Source organism: Camellia sinensis, chromosome 1, assembly GCF_055761805.1.
Source record: "Camellia sinensis isolate YWXY chromosome 1, ASM5576180v1, whole genome shotgun sequence".
In the NCBI taxonomy this organism is placed as follows: Eukaryota; Viridiplantae; Streptophyta; class Magnoliopsida; order Ericales; family Theaceae; genus Camellia; species Camellia sinensis.
Genome location: NC_138961.1, coordinates 134,665,505 through 134,685,935, shown reverse-complemented (window position 1 = coordinate 134,685,935; position 20,431 = coordinate 134,665,505). Strand labels below are relative to the sequence as shown.

General features: G+C 37.4%; 1 long non-coding RNA gene across 1 annotated transcript; it reads left to right on the top strand.

The window, feature by feature from the left end:
- The first annotated feature begins 15,585 nt into the window (after nucleotides 1-15,585).
- Nucleotides 15,586-20,038, top strand: LOC114276645 (uncharacterized). Its single transcript, XR_014339037.1, has 3 exons — nucleotides 15,586-15,727; nucleotides 18,618-19,029; nucleotides 19,157-20,038. It is a non-coding gene; the product is annotated as an uncharacterized LOC114276645 (long non-coding RNA).
- The last annotated feature ends 393 nt before the right edge of the window (nucleotides 20,039-20,431 follow it).

Genomic DNA, 20,431 nt, shown 5'->3' with positions numbered 1-20,431 from the left:
TTTACCTCCCACTGTATCTTCATCGTACTGAACTACATCTCCCCATACCTTGCCAATCGCTTCGAAGGTCTTGATATTCCAGAGATTGAGAGGTACTCCCACACAAGTGAGCCAGATACATCTATCAAGTTCCATTAACTTCCCTTCTTCCCATTCACATACTTCATCACCCCAGTCATGAATCCACTCCTCCATTCTCACTCGTGCTTCCTTCTTCTGCTGATTGGAGCTAAAAGATAGAATTGCCTGCTTCCCTCCCACTTGTCTAACTACCACATCCTTATCTATCCTCTTATAGATCTCCTTCCTAAAGTCATGGAAGGAGAAAAAAGCTTTGAGCTTGAGCAGGACACTATCATATAACCACCCATTCCCAGCCTCCACAGCTCTAACAGACACATTTTGATTGCCATATTCTCCTCCATTTTGTCGTCCAGTTTTAACTACTTCCGCATATGACTTACCTTTGATTCGCATCATAGGTTGGACAGGGGTCCACTGCTTTTTCTGCGCCATATCTCCCTGCTTAGCATCTGTGAGCATATGTCTACTTTGATTGGACTTGCTAAACTCAGCCAACTTTACCCTCAATGCCCTGTTGTGACACCATAAGCCATCAGCTTTTTGCACTGCCATCTCTGCAGCCACTTTGCAATCGTACCTAACAAATCCAAATCGTGTTCTTGTTGTTTTCCTCCTTTTCCCTGGTATGAAGACATCCTTCACAACTCCAAACTTACTGAACAGATTAAATAGATCTCTAGGGGTCATGGTCTCTGGTATTTCATCAACGAATAGAGATACCAAGTCATTCACCCTTGCTCGACCATTTTGCATACCCGTCCTCCGTTTTCTGAGAACCGGATTCCACCCTCCTTCCATCTCCTCTCAGAAGAGCAACAATCGGCAGCTTGTGACTTAAGTGAGGGCAATAAGATGGCTGAATGAGTACGTTCCCCCACTCTCAGGCGGACAAAGTGAGTTGTACTTACTGGGTTGATGAGGAACTACTCTTTTGTTGTTGTCACTTGCTGTTGCAGACAATTATGGTTCAATGGAGAATGAGATGAAGAGGCGTGTTCCATTCGGCCCAGATCCAATAGAACCCCCTCCAACTCCAATTGGAAAAGATTTTGTCCCGCTTACTTGGAAGAATTTTGGTATCAAGAGGCTTGTTCCTCCAACTCCAGATGGAGAAGATTCTTTCTCACTTGCTTTGAAGAATGTTGGGATTAAGAGACTTGTTCCGTCTGGTCCAAATCCATAATTCTCTTCCCTAACAATAGTTATTGTAATAAATCATTAGCATTTAGCACTTTCTCTGACATCTTGAAATTACCAAAAATTGTTCCTCCCTGGGTACTAAAATTATTCTTGTCTTGTTTGTCAAAGATTGATCACAATGCTTGACTGCATTTGATTGAATAAAATGAAAATCTAGAAGAGAAGTAGTTGTTTTGTAGAGTTCCTGAATAAGGGTTAATTTGGGAACTTGGTTAAAAGATTATTTTCGACTTTTAATTTATTTTAGGTCATATTACTTCTATAAATTTTTATACATTTCTTCAAAAAAAAATTAAAAAACAGTTTTTATTTAATTTCTCAAAACAAGCCCAAGTCACTAGAGCATTTCTGGTATGTACATCTTTCACATTAATTACTACTATTTTAAAAAAGGATTGCTTATTAAAACCATATTGTGAATTCAAAAAAAGACAAGTTGTGGAACTGTTCAACAATGCTCTTAGCACATGATTGTTGTGTTTAATATTATATACATAAGATTAAGCCTTCGTTTAAGATGTGGATTGACTTTTTGACTTTTTAGTTATTTGGCTATTTTAGCTTGGGGTTAAGAAGTCTCGTTTAGGATGAACTTTTTGCCTTTTTTGACTTTTGTGAGAGAAAAAAATGAAATTATTATAATCCTTGGGTCTATTAAGGCTTTGTTGCATTGGTGGGCAGGGGCTTCGATTAAGAAAAAAGAGGTGGAGGTGTGGAAAATTGTGCCTTTAGTCTTATTGTGGTCGATTTGGAGGTTGAGGAATGATGTATTGTTTAATGATGCTCATCCTAATTTTGCTGATTTGGAGGATATGGTGAAGACAAGGGTAGCGTTTTGGGCTAAGAGTAGGTTACCAGGTGTGAATTACATTGTGCATGATTTTGTTCATAATCTTTAATAGGTTAGACATTGTTTGAGGTGAATGGTGCATGAATCTGGTTCTATTGTGGCATTGTTGTGGCCTTTTGTTGGGCAGCATGAGCTGGTTTTGCTGTCAGTCCTGTTGCTGCGGTGTGTTGTCTTGTTTGTGCAGTTGCTGAGTAGTGCTCTGCTGTTTCGGTTGGTGACTTAACAACTGAGGTTTTGTGCTAGCATTTGTTTATGCCTGTGTGTGAGTGCCAACCTTTTTGGGATTTTTACATTGGTTAGGATGATTGAGCAGTATTTCCTCTCTTTATTGATGTATCATTTTGTATCACCTTGTTTTACTTTGTGATCATTAATAAAAAAAAATTGCTGATAAAAAAAAAAAGCATTGCCATTGCTATAATTTGGCAATGAATAGTGCTATTTTGTCAAATTGTAGTAATGGTGCTCCCATAGTCACATGCTATTTTGACAAATCTCAATTAACTTTTTCTCCAAGTTTGTTGTTTGGACATAGGTTTTTAGTTTTTTTTTTTTTTTTTTTTTTTGTGACCTTTTTTAGCTGTTTGTAAAAAAAAAAAATTTATATATTTACATTATACCTGACTTGACAAATATAAAAAAAAAATTGAAAAATTTCCAAAAAACATTTAAATATAACTCACCCCACAAAAAACATACCACTAAAAAAATAAAAATTTATTAACTGCATTAAAAAATAAACAATCACCAACAACCATCCATTATTCACCTAGCATTCATTTACCAACAACCACCCACCAACAATCATCCATCATTGACCCAACATTCATTTACCAACAACCATCTACCTAACAACCATCTATTATTCATCCAGCATTCACTTACCAACAACCACCCACCAACAACTATCCATAATTCACTCATCCACAATTTTCTCTATAAATTATAACACAAGGTTTTTCAACAAATTTCATATTCACCTACCCACAATTTCCATATCTTCTAAACTCTCTGTACCCACTCACAAGATTTTCTATAATTTTCATATTTACCCACCTACAATGAACAATTTCACTAAAGCCTTCTTCAATGGAGATTTTGATGAAACTTCACCATCTGATGATGATATAATGATGATGCAACTGTTAACAACACAACAATAAAGAATACAAGCATTAACCGTAAACCAACCAAGCACACATGTTGGTTCCACAAGTGGTCGTCAATACATTAATCATGAGAGGGTCAAAGGTGATGAACAAATTTATAGAGATTACTTTGCAGATAATCCTGTCTACCCAGAAGAATACTTCTGAATACATTTTCGAATGAGGTGGTTCTATTTCTTAGTATCTTACATGATATTCAACAAGTCAATGAGTACTTCATCCAAACCCAAGATGCCATTGGTGCTTCTAGATTATCCGTTGTATAGAAGATGACTATTGCACTTCGGATTCTACAATACAGCGGATGTAGATGAGTACATCAGAATCGACGAAACTACGGCAATTGCTGCCTTGAATTTCTTTACCAGAACAATTGTTGCTATCTACGAAGGCGTTTACTTAAAATCCCCAAATGAGTCAGATGTCGCCAGATTATTGTAAGTAAGAGTGCAACACAGGTTTCATAGAATGCTAGGGAGTTTGGATTGTATGCACTGGCGTTGGGATAAATGTCCAACCACCCAAGTCAGTGCTTATACTAGACACTACCACAAACCAACAATTGTACTCGAGGCAGTCGCTTTCTACGACTTATGGATTTGTCATGCTTTCTTTTGCATGTCTGGCTCTCTAAATGATATTACTGTTCTTGACAGGTCACCTTTATTTTCTAAATTAACTAGAGGACGTGATCCTGTTGCCAACTATACCATCAATAATCACGCATACACCATGGGATATTATCTTGCTGATGGTATCTATCCTCATTGCACAACAATTATGAAAACAATATCTCAACCTCAAGGTTTAAAGAGACAACTATTTGCAAGGATACAAGAGGCATTTCGAAAGGATATCAAAAGGGCATTTGGAGTGCTCCAAGCACGTTTCAATATTGTTAGAGTTCCGTGCAAGAGGTTGGAGTGATGAGAATCTTTACTACATCATGAAAACGTGCACTATTTTGCACAATACAATCATTGAAGACGAGCGTAATATTCCAGAAAATAAAAGCAGTGCAATACTACTGGAAACTGATATCACTAATACCCTATGTCAAGTGTTACGTAATCTATAGACACCCCATTTTTTACGGGCCTTCAAGACTTGGATGTTTTTGCAGGTACATCCAATGATGAGTCTGTTTGCTCGCCAAGCGCTTGGAGTCCTCAGCGGAATGCCATAGCTTTGAGCCTTTCAAACCCTGCATCCTTTTTGTCTCATTTTTGGACCATGCCTTGGTCTTCCCAGCCTGCAATCTCTGATGGCCTGCCGGCCATCTATGAAGGCTGCTGGCCAGTACTTCTTGTCTGCCAGCCATTGATGTGCCTTGTCCGCCATCAATGATGTCAGTGATGGTTGGCCGGCCACCATTGTTTTCTACAAATATTTTATGCCAGCTGTGCCAGCTATTTGCACAGATGCTTGCATCTGTCCACACGTGGAGGGCTGGATCTCCTTGTATAGAATTTCATGTTTTCCATATATAGGGAGTCCCTCTCTCATGTTTTAAGGTTAGAAGATTTCAAACTCAAAAAAAATTTCTCTCTCTCTCTCTCTCTTGCAATTTTGTGCACACATGCCTAGTTATACCATTCTTTTGCATACACATCCTTAACCAAAATTGATCACCTTTGAGCTGAGGTCCCTTGAGGTCTTGTTGGAGCTCTTGAAGGTGGTTTTGAGTTATATTTGTGCCTAAAGTTGTACTTGGCTTCAAGAGGTATAACACTTGTCTTTTAACTTGTTTTACTACACTTGTTCCTTCATCTTTTTCCATTGTTTTTGGGGCATTTTTGAGCTGTAAAAATCTCTATTTTAGTGGGCTAAAATTGGTGTTTTAAGCCATTTAGGGTTAGGGAGGTGTCTCACCCTTCTTTATTCCTTGCTTCTAAGGCTTTTGCACCTTTGTTTCCCACTTTCAAACCAACCTTTTTGGGCCTTTAACCACTGAATTTCAGAGAATTTTCAGTGGTAAAAAACATGTTTTGAAGTCTAAAATTGGAGGAGTTAGCCTCCCCTCCTTGTGTCTTGTTTGTTCGCCTAGTTAACTCCATATATTAGCATGTTTTTCTAACTTTTTGTATCTATATTCCAGCATGTTTTTGCCTTTATTTTAGACTGCTTTAGCTCTGTTTTGGGTTGTTTGGGTCAGTTGGGCCTTATTTTGCATGGTTGTAGTGTAAAGGTCCTCACAAAAATGGTGTTTTAGGCCATTAGGCATCTCTTGTTTGAGTTGATTACATACTTTGGTGTTGTTTTGCATTTCATTTCAACACCTCTGCAACCTCCCTCATTTCTTGACTTTTTAATTTGCTTTGAGGGTTGTTTCAAACTTGGGATTTTTTAAGCTTGAGATTGAGGTCCATGCTTAACCAACGGCATGAAACTTCTCTCATGCCTTACACCACCCCTTGGTTGACACTTCTTTCACTTCAGAAAACTCTCACCAATGGACTTAACTGACTAAGTAATGGTTGGTAATTAAAATGAGTAAATACAAGTGGCAAGTAAAATTAAGCAAGATAATAACTTCTGTATTGTGTGTTTAATCGGACATTAATTGAACACAAGGAAAAATGGGACATTTCATACTCAAAGTGATGAAATGTCTCAAGTTTCCTAGGTCTCCATTGCCCTTGATATGCACGATGGGGTGATGGTCTTTTGTGTCTCATTTTGCATTTGTTGAGCTTGCACATCTTGAATCACAAGCCATCATGCAATGAAATTGCTTGGATTGGTGGTTTGTGGCTTAAGTTCACAACTCCTTTGATTTATTCATGAAAAGGAGGGTTGAATTATGCAGACAATCCTTGGAAATATCCTCTTTTTGCTCTGTTTGTACTCTGTTGCAGCATGATAATCTAGTGCATCAGTGGTTGGCAGGCCACCATCCATGGCCGATAGTGCACCATAGATGGCCGGCAGGCCACCTTCATGGCCGGCAGATGGTCGGCAGTATCTACCAGTGGCCGGCTGGCCACTGATGCAAACTTCAGCAGAATGTTGGTAAGGTGGAGCAAAATGGTTCTGGAAGTGTTCAACTCTACAAACAGAGGCTTTTAATAGCAAAACGGAGGTCTTTTCGAGCGGTATCCGAGCATGTGCATCTTCCATTTCCCGAGGCGGAGTAGTGGTAGCATAGTTAGATATCCTAATTACTTAGGTTGCTTACATTTGTATTGTAACTTAACTAGTTAGCTTACTAATTAGTTCATTTAATTGTTGTAATTATTAGTTAATTAGCTTAGCTATTTATTTCATTTTGGTTTGTAATAATTAGCCTAATTAGCTTAATTAGCTTAGCTTTAATTAGTTGCTAGTTAGCTTAGTTATTCATTCAGACTCTCCTTCGCAAGAGCAAAATATAATAATGTGCATGTCTTCCAACCCCATGCCTTTCTCCCTTTTATTTACCCGCTTACAATGGTTAAATTAGGGACACGTTTCAATTAGCATACCTTATGCTTGCGTCCATTCATTTTGTATTGCATGCACCGAGGCTCGGCACATCATTCAAACTGCATTGTTGTTTTGAATACTTCTTTGAATACGTACTTAGACCGCATGTTATCAAAATTGAATTATATGTCATATTAGTAGCCGAGCCTATTAGTTGCATGTGTTGTATTAGTCATTTGGCATAGTTAGGAACATGCATTTTTCTAACTAGTTTCTCTTTTAGTTTGGAGTGCTAGGTGAGTTTTTAATGCTTTAGTATACTTGCATGAGTGTGAGTGATTACCATGTCTAGCATGCTTTCCACAAGGCTAAATGCTTAGTTGATAAATTGCATGAATGCTTGTGGATGAAGGCTTGTTGGTTGAATTGAAATGATTCAACGAATGTATGTTTAAGCCCACTATGTCTAGTGAAAAATTCACAGTTTTAAGCCCACTATGTTTGGTGGCAAATTCACGAACTTTAAGCCCACCTGAGGTGGCACAATCAAACCCTTTTCGCAAAACAAACATGAAGTTGAATTGTTCCAACTTGAGCAAGCTAGTCTATACTTGCTTGTACGCATCACATAGTAAGGCTAGCTTAACAATTAGAATAAGAGCACATAGTGTTTATAAAAATCATATCATGATTAGTAGAGGCCGATCTTTGGATCGGGCGAGCGGGGGTGCTCAATTTATGACCTTCCCCTTTCGTACCTAAGTTCCCAAGTCGAGGCAACTTTGGTAATGACGGACACGTGGCCTTTGGCACGAGTCATAGGTTTCCCAAATTTTTTCAAAAATAAAATATTTAGGTGGCGACTCTGTATCTGGAAAAGCAGTCCAATTTTGGCATTTTTGACCCAAAAATCAATTTTCCTAAAGATTTGTCGGATTTGGACTCTTTGGTGTTTATCAATTTCACATTGCACTTGTGAGATTAGATTCAAAACCATGGGAGTCCGAACTGTAGGGCTTCTTTCAAACCTTCCGAAAGGGGCCGCGAAAAAACCGAGTTACACGATCCAAATCAGGAGTATGCTAAATTTATGTTGAACCACCAAAGAAATAGATCTACTGAAGCCCATAATGCAATTCGTAATGATCTAATTGAACATTTGTGGTCCCGATCTGGAGCATTAGATTAAGTTTTTATTTTATCTTTTTAATGACATTTACTGTCATGTAATGTCTTTTTATTTTAATAAAATTGTCTTCATTTGCAACTTTATTGCCTTCATTTCAATAATATATTTATTTGTTCATAATAACATTGAAAAATTAAAATTATACTAAAAAATAGTCAACAATACATTGAAAAAACAAGATTACATTGAAACATTAAAAATAATCAAAATTACATTGAAAAATAAATGACAAATAAATGACATTGGAAAAAAAAATACTTTTTCTGTAATTGTTCATTAAAAGGCAAGGGAAAATAATAATTTGGGTTGCTGACATGTGCAAACCACTTGGCGATAATCTCATTTTTGTGCATTATGTAATACGTTTTTTATAACGATTCTACTTTAGACCTGACCCATTAGATGTTTTGGATTTGGGTTTCATTGTCTTATATAGTTGTTCATGTCTTATTTCCTCTCATTTCTCTTTGAGTTTAGCTTTTGGGATGTGTTGGTTGCGTTTGGAACAGGTTGGTAGCTTGTTTTTCAAACTGTTGTTGCCTAGAAATTTGTTTCAACGCTCGAGCGACACTTTTTGCGTTCAAGTGATCCTTGTGAACTTTCAGTACTTTTGCAGGTCTGTAGAGGTACTGGGTTTTGGCATTTTTCGCTGAAGTAGTATTTCTTATGCTCGAGTTGTGTTCGCTCGAGCGAGCCTTCTTATGCTCGAGCGGTGGTCCATCAAATACACCTAGATCCATCGATCTTTTCACTCGTGCCCCTTTGTTAAAAAGATAGAGCTCGATGAGGGCTTCGTTCTAATCGGAGCAAAGTTGATTTTCGGCGTCCTTGAGTTTCCTACACTCTTCTTCTCGTCTTCTAAGTTTGAGTTAGGGATTCTTTGCACTTTCTATGAGTTTTAATTTAGCTATTTGTGCTTTGAAACAATATTGTGATTTGGAATTTTTTTGAACAAATCTAGGGTTTTTGGTCAAAACTAAAAAGAGGGCTTTTCTGATAGTTTCATAGAAATGGTTGTGCGATTTGAAATGAGGTTGAGTTGTAATGACATCTTGATTTACTCACCCTCTGAGGAGGAGCACGAGGAACACTTGTAAGTTGTGCTAGAATTACTTAGAACCCACAAATTGTATGCTAAGTTCGGGAATTGTGAATTATGGTTAAAGGAAGTTAAGTTCCTAGGCCATGTGGTATTCGGGGAAAAAGTGACTGTAGACTCTTCAAAGATAGAAGTAGTACAAGATTGGCCACAACCTAAAAATGCCTTCGAGATTCTTAGCTTCCTGGGGTTGGTCGGGTATTACCATCAATTTGCGAAGGATTTCTCTAGGTTAGCTTCATTGTTGATTAGACTGACGAGAAAGGGGATGAAATTTGTGTGGAGTGAGACTTGTAAGAAGTCATTTCAAGAGCTTAAGGTTGGACTTATCACTGCTCCAGTGTTGATTATTCCAGAGAGGGATTTGGACTATTCAGTGTATTGTGATGCATCACGGGAAGGTTTGGGTTGTGTTTTGATGCAAAAGGGAAAGGTAGTAGCTTATGGCTCACGTCAGTTGAAAACACATGAGATAAACTATCCTACCGATGACTTAGAACTAGTAGCTGTGATCTTTTCCTTGAAGATTTTGAGGCATTACCTTTATGATGAGAAGTTTGAGGTGTTTTCTGATCACAAGAGTCTGGAGTACCTGTTTTCACAAAAAGATCTGAATTTGAGGCAAATGAGGTAGATGAAGTTTATGGAGGATTACGACTTTGAGTTACACTATCATTCCAGGAACGCCAATGTTGTGGCCGATGCTTTGAGTAGAAAATCCATTAGCAGTGTGGCTCGTATTGCTATCTGCGAATGGGAGATGTTGGGTGCTATTAGCGAGTTTGACTTGTATCTTGGAAGTCCATTGAGTTAGTAGCATTGTTTTCGATAGTTACACAACCTACACTGGTGAACAGAGTTATAGAAGCACAGAGGGGTAACCTTGAAGTAGAAACCCTCTGAGAGAAGATATCTAGAAGGAACGTAAAGAAAGGTTTGAAGGTGTATTATGACTCAAGTGTTAGATACCTTGACCTTCTTTTCATGTCGGAGTCTTACAAAGAGGACGTACTTCGAGAATTCCACCATTTATGCCTTGCAGTGCACCTGGGAGGCACAAAGATGTATCACGACCTTAGCCGCCAATTTTGGCGAAAGGGAATAAAGAAGGATGTAGCCGTGTTTGTGTCGAGGTGCCTTACTTGTCAACAAGTGAAGGCCGAGCATCAAAGGCCAGCGAGTTTGTTAAAACCCTTGCCTATAGCCGAGTGGAAGTGAGAGCATGTCATGATAGATTTTGTTGTGGTTCTTCTGAGGACTCAATGGGGTAATGATGCCATTTGGGTGGTAGTTGATTGGTTGACTAAGCTAGCACACTTTGTACCTATGCGCACGAGTGACTCAGTAGATTATCTTGCCAACCTGTATATTAGGGACATAGTTCGACTTCATAGGGTCCCTATAACTATTGTTTCAGATAGAGATCCGCGTTTCACAGCTCAGTTGTGGCAGAGCTTACAGAACTTGGGTACTAGATTGACTTTTAGTACCATTTATCATCCTCAAACAAACAGGCAGTTAGAGTGTATCATTCAAATCCTTAAATATATGCTTCGGGGTTGTGTTCTTGACTTTAAGGGGTCGTGGGAGTGGCACTTGCCCTTAGTAGTGTTTGCCTATAACAACAGATTCTAGTCAAGTATTGGTATGGTACCGTTTGAGGCTTTGTACGACCAACCGTGTAGATCTCTTGTGTGTTGGGCCAAGGTGGGTGATGCACCTATGATTGATCCACAGTTAGTTCGAGAAACAACAGAGAAAGTTACACTTATTCGTAAGAGGTTGGTTACAGCTCAAAATCGTCAGAAGAGCTATGCCAATCGTAAGAGGAAACCGTTATTCTTTGAAGTAGGAGATCACGTCTTCTTGAAGATATCAGCTAAATGGGGTTTAATGAGGTTTGGGAAGAGCGAGAAGTTGTCTTCTAGATTTATTGGGCCTTTTGAGATTCTCAAATGGATTTGGGAGATAGCTTATTGTTTGGCCTTATCGCCATAGCTTTTCGGAGTTCATGACATATTTCACATCTGTATGCTTCGGAAGTATGAGCCAGATCATTCACATGTGTTGGATTGGACAAAGTTAGAGGTAAAAGAGGATGCCTCGTATAAAGAGACATTCATTAGAGTTTTAGATACTCGAGACCAAGTCTTGCGAGACAAGACAATTCCTTTGGTAAAAGTGTTATGGCAACACCACAGGGTTGAGGAGGCCACTTCAGAGCGTGAGGCAGAAGTCCGCGAGAAGTATCTGGACCTATTTGTTGATGTTTGAACATGTATTGAAAACTTTGTTATGTTAATGTAATATAAACATTTCATATGTTTTGGAAATGTGAATTGTATATTCAGTATTGAAAATTCGTTATTCATGTTGATGAGAGTGGATGATCGGTGGATGGGTCATAGTGTTGAGTTTGAATTACTATCATTGTTGTAACTGGTTTAAACATGGTTTTAATGTTTGGTTTAAAATTTCGGGGATGAAATTCCTTAAGTGGGGGAGGTTATAGCTATTCTGGTTTAGACTCGACCCATTAGATGTTTTGGATCCGGGTTTCATTGTCTTATATAGTTGTTTATGCCTTGTTTCCCCTCATTTCTCTTTAAGTTTGGCTTTTGAGATATGTTGGTTGCGTTTGGAACAAGTTAGTAGCTTGTTTTCAAACTGTTGCTGCCCAAAAATTTGCTTCATTGCTCGAGCGACACTTCTTGCGCTCAAGTAGTCCTTGTGAACTTCCAGTACTTTTGCAGGTTTGCAGAGATACTGCGTGTTGGAATTTTTCGTTCGAATGGTATTTCTTGCACTCGAGCGGTGTTCGCTCGAGCGAGCCTTCATGTGCTCAAGCGGTGGTTCTTTGTCTGTAAAACTTCTAGGAGTTGGTATTCTTCACTCGAGCGAAGATTCTTGCACTTAAACAATACAACTTATTGTGTGTGGCCACTCGAGCGACACTTCTTGCGCTCCAACGATCTGTGCCTATATCAGTTCATAAATAGCCATTTTGAGTAACTTTTTCATTTCTCTCTGCCTCTCTCTAAACATTTCAAAACCCTAATTTCTCTCACTCTCTCTCTAAAACTCATCTATTTCCCTCGAATACACCTAGATCCGATTTTTTCACCCATGCCCCTTTGTTATAGAGCTCGACGAGAGCTTTGTTCTAATCGGAGCAAAGTTGATATTCGGCGTCCTTGAGTTTCCTACACTCTTCTTCTTGTCTTCTAAGTTTGAGATTGGGATTCTTTGCACTTTCTATGAGTTTTAACTTAGCCATTTGTGATTTGAAACAATACTGTGATTTGGAAAATTTTTGAACAAATCTAGGGTTTTTGGTCTAAACTCAAAAGAGGGGTTTTCTGATAGTTTCATGGAAACAGTTGTGGGATTTGAAATGGGATTGAGTTATGATAAAATAGTTGGTTTCGATATGTAGAATTGATTTTGGAAGAAAATGGGGTTTTTCCATAATTGTGTCAAATGTTGATTTTATATCAATTATGGAATTGGTGTTAGGAATATGAAATTAGATCGGTTTTGATGAGGATGGTGGAGTTGGATATGTATTATCACTCACATCTTGTAATTTGGAGGGTTTATCCTTTTCGATAATTGTTTATCTATTTAAAAATATCTGTTTTGGGCTATCGGTGGAGGATAGCCATGATTATTGTACAAATTACATGAGATTTAGGAGAATTGAAACTATTTTCTCATTCAATTGCATTGGGCATTATCTTACACTTATACATTGGAAATTTTTATCGTTTTGAGAAAAATGAGTGAATCTGAAAAATATGCATTGTCTCGTTGAAATAAGTTGGCCTAAGTGTCCATGGTGAAGGTCCTAAAAACTGCGCATATACATGGGTGCTGATCCCACAGACAAAATTTCCGTGAAATGGCAATAGTAGTTCATGTATAACTTATGTTTACATAGGTGCCGGTTTACAGTTTCCCTCGGACAAAATTTTCGTGAAAGATTGTATTTGTTTGAGATTCCCAGAATGTGATTCACTACCCTGTTTTTTATTGTAAAGGAAATGAATTATGAATTATGATATTAACTTGGTATTGCATAGTTCTGGAAAGATATATAAAATGTCTTGGCATAAGCATTGCATATGCATTCACCTTATAGTTTTGTTAAGATTCGTATACTGTGTTGGATTATTTTTACTACACTTTGGCTCACCGTATGTGGGAAAAACATTTCAGGTGCAGATGACATGCCTCTGCCAAGGCAATAGCTTGGGAGGACTTGGAGCAAGAGCTTCATTTTGTTGATTTTTGTATATATTTTGTACAGGCGAAGGCCCTTTAACTGTATTGGACTTAAATTCCACTTGTGTTGTAACCAAGCACAGTCTTGAAAAGTTCTAAGCCTTTAGGGCATTTCTTATTTGTTTTAACTTTCATCCTATTTCTGTATTATATAACATATGCTATAGATTCAGGGTTAGGCTTGTGAATGTATATCAGCATATGTTATATTCTTGTAAAACTTAATTGGAAACTAATGAAAGATAATTACTTTATCATAATTGTCACTTATTGATGTTGTGGATGGGTTATTGCACTTATTTTAGGGCATTACACTTTTCGTCGAAGGGTCCAAATAAGAAACGTTCGTAGTCATTATCAAATATTCTTCCTTTTTTTATCTCAAGTTCTCTCATCTCCTGCAAATGTTCTTCTATTTTTTATCCCCAGTTCTTTCATCTCCTACATCGCTTGAATCTTTTTTTTTTTTTTCTCTTTTAGCTTTTTCATTTCCTTCTTAGCAAGGTGTTGGTTAAATGTCTCCAACAAATTGTTATATTTGTGCACTTTAACTTGAACAGCTTCACTTTTTCGAAGCAATTCTTTTGCAGATTTCCTACCCATAGGCCTTTTACCCCTTGCAGAGACACTACCCTCACCAATTAGATTATTACCAATAGTTGGATTGTTACCAACACTTGGACTATTATTGTCTTCAAGAGAAATGTAGTAATCCATAAGGGATTCGGGACCCGAATTAGGAGAAAACAGTGTATGCATCTTTGACTTTACTGTGTTCATAGGAGTTACATCTTGCCATCTGATATTTTTTTGTAAGATTGGCCAACAATGTTCAAAAGCAAAATGTTTGTTTTCATCTTGATGGTATAAAAGGTTTACTTGAAGCATCTGTATCAATAAAATATTAAATTAATTAATTATTTAATTTTTATATGAGACAAAAAAAAAAAAAAAAAAAACAACCTAACATAATAAATGAAGATAAAATCTTACTATATCAACTTCAGACACCCTAGTTGTGTGTAGATTTTTTACTTGCGCTAAACACCCACGAAATTTGTTGGAACATTTCATGATTATACCCCATTGAGATTGGATTGAAACTTGTGTTCTTGACTGATCATTCTAAAGTGAGCAATAATTTTCATAAATTCTCCCCCAAAAGTGAGCACACTACAGGAAATTACACTTTTGGCGACCAAATTTCGCGACTAAAAAGAATTTAGTAGCCAAAAGTTGTACTATAGGCGACTAAAAATTACATTGGTCGGCAATTGTTGCAAGGTTTAGCTACTAAATTTTTTTAGTAGTTGTATATTAATTGTTGGTGACTAAACAAAAATTTAGTCGCCAAAAGTGTCACAATAGGCGACTAAAAAACATATTGGTCGGCATTAGTTCAGGTCTTAGGCTACTAAAGTTTGTTTTGGTTGTGGTATACTAAATTTTTCGGACTAAATTATATTTAGTAGCCAATTAACTACTAGAATTTCACTTTAAATCTTTGGCGACTACCTAATTTGGTCGGCAAATATGCATTTTCGGTGACCAAAAAATATTTAGTTGTTGTATACTAATTTTTGCCAACTAAAATAAATTTAGTAGCCAAATAACTACTATAATTTTACTTTAAATCTTTAGTGACTACCTAATTTAGTAGTGAAATATTGATCTTCAGTGACCAAAAAACATTTAGTCGTTGTATACTAATTTTTGCCAACTAAAGAAATTTAGTCGCTAAAAAACTAATAAAATATTATTTTTAATCTTTGGAGACCAAAAAATTAGTCGCTAAATATATATTTTCAGTGACTAAAAATATTTAATCGCCAATGATACATACTTTAGCTACTAAAAAAAAATCTAGTCGCCAAAGCTAGCCACTTTAGCTACGAAAGAAAATTGGTCGACAAAGGTATAATCATCAACTACTAAATATAGTTTAGTCGGTATTTCTCTTACTTTTGGTGACTAACTGAGTTTTAGTCGTCGAAAATAAGATTTTGGGTGACTAACTTTTTTTGGTCCCCAAATGTACAATCTTTAGCTACTAAGAATAATGCAGTCGGTATTTTTATTTTACTTTTGGCGACTAAGGGTCCGTTTGGCAAGAGAGTTGTGGGCTAATTTAGCCACTACACGACAGAATTGGCTAAATTAGCCACAACGCGACAAAACACATTTCAGCCTCCGTTTGAATTGTATCTTACATACAAGGAGGGGTGAAATTACCAAATTACCCCTGGGTCAGTTTGCACACTATCACACCCTCAAACACATTTCGCACCAGTTAGGTCATCCACTTTGGAGCTGAAGCAAACGAGGCGATCCAATCTACCCTTGAAGGGAAGAAGAACGACAAAGGAATTGACATTGGTGCGCCACCGGAGTTCAAATTTTTAACGGTGACCCTGCAAGTCAGGCTCTCAAAGATCTAGAATTTTAAGGTAAACAAAGCTTTCCCTTTTTTTTTTCCTTTTCTTTTTTTTGGGGGGGGGGGGGGCTTGTTTGTGTAATACCCTTTCCTTCAACCCGATCTGTAATTTGATCTTTGGAACAAATTTGTTGTTGCTGCTTACAAAATTATCCTCCACTTTGGGTTACATTTTTTTCATTTCAATTTGCAGAATGGGAAACCCACCGTTATGTCTGTGTAGATATAGATGCAAACCCTCAGTCCGATTTTTAATATGTCGTGGAAAATAAAAATACGGGCGATTACTGGTTCAAAACACATTTTCTTCACATTACGATGTCTGAATCGTAAACCCTATGTTTTCAAAGTTGAACACCCATTTTCTGGTTTTTTTTCCTACCAATTTTTTCCTGAGATCTGCAATTTCTATATCCTAGTTTGTCACCCAATCTAAAATCAAAATTATTTTCCCTTCTAAAATGAAAATTATTTTCTGAGATCTGCAATTTCAACATGCAGTTCATATGTTTTCCCAATCGTAAACCCTATCATTCTGCATTTTGTATACCAATTTTTTTGCAAGTTCTCTGAAAATAACCTTTCTGTGTTCATAACTCTGCCAATGTCTCCATGTCAAACATTTTGAATTTACAAACACCCTGTCCCCTTGTATCTCTATAAACAACATAATTAGCATTTTGTTCAATCTGTGCCACGGCATCTGATTCTGTGAACATTTCCATATCAGAAGTTCAAGTTGATTTCTTATAATTCTCATTCTCTTAAACACTGGTAGCTTGCATTTCTTATATTTCATTACCTAATAAAACATTTCAGATATGTTATTCAAATTGATTTGTCAATGCTGAACTCTATTCTGATTCTGTGTATGAAAGATGAAATCTGAAATGTTTATGGGTCCTGTGAATGAAATCTGTGAATCACATCTATGAGTCTGTGAATCAAATAGAAAGTTCATGAAATCTGATTCTGTGAATCACATCTGTGAGTGTGTGAATCAAATGGGAAGTTCATGAAATCACAGCTCTCCATCATGTCTGTTAAACAAATGGAAAGTTCAATATGTGAATGCCATATGATTTTGTGAACATTCTCATATCAGAAGTTGAAGTTGATTTCTTATAATTCTCATTCTCTTAAACACTGGTAGCTTGCATTTCTTATATTTCATTTCCTAATAAAACATTTCAGATCTGTTATTCAAATTGATTTGTCAATGCTGAACTCTATTATGATTCTGTGAATGAAAGATGAAACATTAGTAATGTTTATGGGTCCTGTGAATGAAATCTGTGAATCACATCTGTGAGTCTGTCAATCAAATCTATGAGTCTGTGAGTATCTGAATGGGTCCTGTGAATGAAATCTCTAAATCACATCTGTAAGTCTGTGACACTGTGAATGGGTTCTGTGAATTAAATCTGTGACTCTGCTACAAATTTCTATTTTGTAACATTGGTAACGTACAGTAGTGAATGAAGAAAGAAATGTAAATTTATGTATTGCTAGCATTGGTAAATCTAAATAAAACCCTCCACTGTTGTATTCATAAATCTAAAAGAGCACCCTCTACTGTTTTTGTGCGTCAGCGTATTCACAACTATTATGGATAACATAAATGTTTGCAAATTGATTTGTTAAACACCACCACTCCGTCAAACACAACTTCACTTCTTCAAACACAACTACTCCATCAGTGGCAACTAACAAGTGTATTATGATCGAACCATTTGGTTGTACATATATGTGTATCACATTGCATTACCTTTATGGGTCCGTGTTCTCTTCATGTTTGTATCCATCATAATTTTTTTTTTCTTTTTTACTTACATGTGTTGACCAATCCTGGCCTAGGGATTCTTTTCTAGATCACCTCCACGGTGAAACCATTTAGTTCTGAACAAAACCATCCCTGTCCTATTCATAACAAAACACCATATTTAAAATTTGGTTCATGCTTCATTCTCCTTGTAGAGTTCCATATGTTATGCGGATTTTATGCTTCACTATGGTACGAAGTCTAAACCGTTGGATTTTCCCCTATGCTTCATCCATATGTGTTTAACTTGTGCATCAGCGTATTCAGTTCATGTTTAACCTGATATATGGATAACACACCCTAATTACTTATATGATTCATTGTCACTTCCGAATATTTGTAAAGCATAGCATGGCTTCGTTTACCTCTACTGCAACTTCCAGTACATGGCCACGACGAATGTGTGCCTGTGGACATGGCCCTTGTGTTGTTAAGATTTCTAGGTCCACCAAAAATCCAGGGCATCTCTACTTTGCATGTCCCCGCCCTGTGGTGAGTGACCATTATTTACCGGTCATAACTGCATGAACATTAACAACCCATTGACTAATAGTTCCATCATTTGCACTCATCAGCCCTGTGTCAGTTGGATTGGTTGGTGCGAAGAACCAAGGTGAGAGAACCAAGACTATGCGTCACCTAGAGACAAAATTGTCATGCAATTACGGGCTGATGTCATAGACATTCAACAATCCTTGCGTGTCTTTAAGACCATAGTGTATGTGCTATGCATTATCGTTGTCATTTTGTTGTTCCGTATGTAAGCAACGTTACGATGTTGTCAGTATGTACAAACACGTTAGTATGTTGTAAGTATGTTCGTAGTATGTTTTAGTAATAGACTTTAAGCTGCTTTTGCCTTCCTCCACTACGAAACGATAGACGTATTAATGACTATCACAACTATGTCCACTACTAAGTTCAATGGAACCTGTGTATGTATGTTATTAATGTGCAATGGTTATATGCTAGCGAATTTAGCATCCTATCTCTTTGTTTGTTGTTATTAATGTGTAATGGCTTATGCGTTTGTATATAACAATCGAATTTGTGATGGTAATCTTTTGTAACTGTACATTAGTAATGGCTTCCATACGTACTTCTCCGTGTACCCAATCCAAAAGCAAAGGCATTGTTACTGACAAGTCGAGCAGTCTTGAAGAGACACATAATCAGTTCAGCCACAAGGCCTCATGGGACAGTGACTCAATCTGAGTTTTCATGCAGTTGATTGCAAATGAGATTACAAAAGGAAATCGCCCATTCCTAGTCCTCAGCCAAGTAGGGTACAAGTCCTTGGCAAGGAAATTTGAGAAAAAACAGGAAGAAAACATGGACTGAAACAGTTGAAGAATAAATACATGAGTTTGAAAAAAGAGTTGCAAGCGTGGACAAAGTTGATGGATTCAAGAAAAGGAGTGTCAGGGATAGGGTTTGACTATGACACCGATATGTTTCAGGCACCTGAGGAGTGGTGGGACAAGATGGAATCGGTAAGTACATGTACAAACAAGTTTCATATTTGTCATTTACAAGTACATTTTTAACCTTTTTAGTTAACTTTTAATTAATTATATGAAATGTCACGTCTTTCTCATTCATATATCTCTATTTCTGCAGATAAACAAGGTGTGTGCCAAGTTCAGGAAAAAAAACCTTAGAACATCGTGAGTTGATGGAGACGGTTTTCATAGGGGCATCAACTACTGGTAAGCACCGTTGGACCCTGGGAGAGAAACTTCCTGAAGCTGCTGATGACTCATCTGATTCAGTGCATAGTTTAGGAGCCCAACCATTTGCTGATCCGATACCTGTAGGAGTACAGGACGTGGATTCAGATTCTTCACTGGAGCATATTTCGATTGAAAAGGGGAAAAGGAGAAAGACGCCATCAACAAGTGTTTCAAAGTCGAAGAACGCAACAAGTGGAGCGTCATTTATTGCAGAAAACATGAATAATCTGACAGATGTGGTGCGTACGAAGAATTAGTAGGTTACGGTGAGGCACTTCACAGGCAATGAATTATTGTACACTATTTCGAAGTACATGCATCGCCTGACGAGTATTTCATCCCTGATTGGTACGCTGTTATTCTATTTCGCCTCGACACTTATGGATAACGCCGATTACCGGGAGGTGATGATGTGCCAGCCTGATGACGACCACATCATAGGGTGGCTTACACAACAGCAGCTCCAGTGTACTGCGTCGGCGCCTTTTACAAACCTGTTTAGGGCTCGCCGGATGTGATGTAGTGGTGTTACGATTGTTGAAGATGCCTGTCCTTCTCTTGCTTTTGAAAACTTTGACTTATGTTATTGTTGGCACTGTATTAAAACAAGATGGTTGTGTGTGCATGTTTTTATTCCTTTGTTTTTGTTTTTTTCTTGCTAGCTATGGTGAACAAAACTTTTAGTTAACTTTGTCGTAGACGGAATGGAAGCATGGTTGTGCATGTTTTTTGGGAAAGGAATGGGATGCTTCTGTTTTAATTAAATAAATGGCTATTTTTTTGACAGGCAACAGCGATTTTCTTGCTAGCTTTTGTATGTCTATATTTTGCAAATTTAACTGTTAGTTTAGTTGGACGTCACCTTTTGTGGTTGTTACCACCATGGTCCCCCTGTAAAACCATAATGACCAGGTTTACAATTTGTTCAAATCATATCATTATGCGTTAGTAATGACATTGGTGACGGCATTACTTACATTAAAAACAATGTCGGCATTCTTTAATTGCAAACTTTAATATAATTTGAGTCAATGAATCACGTGCAAACTAATTGAAACAGTGCCACTCTTGTAGGTTTCGCATCAAAGAAGACGTGATGAATCCCTGGGATGGAAGTAACAATGACCATTTAAGGGAAATGCTTAATCAAATGGCAGTCCAA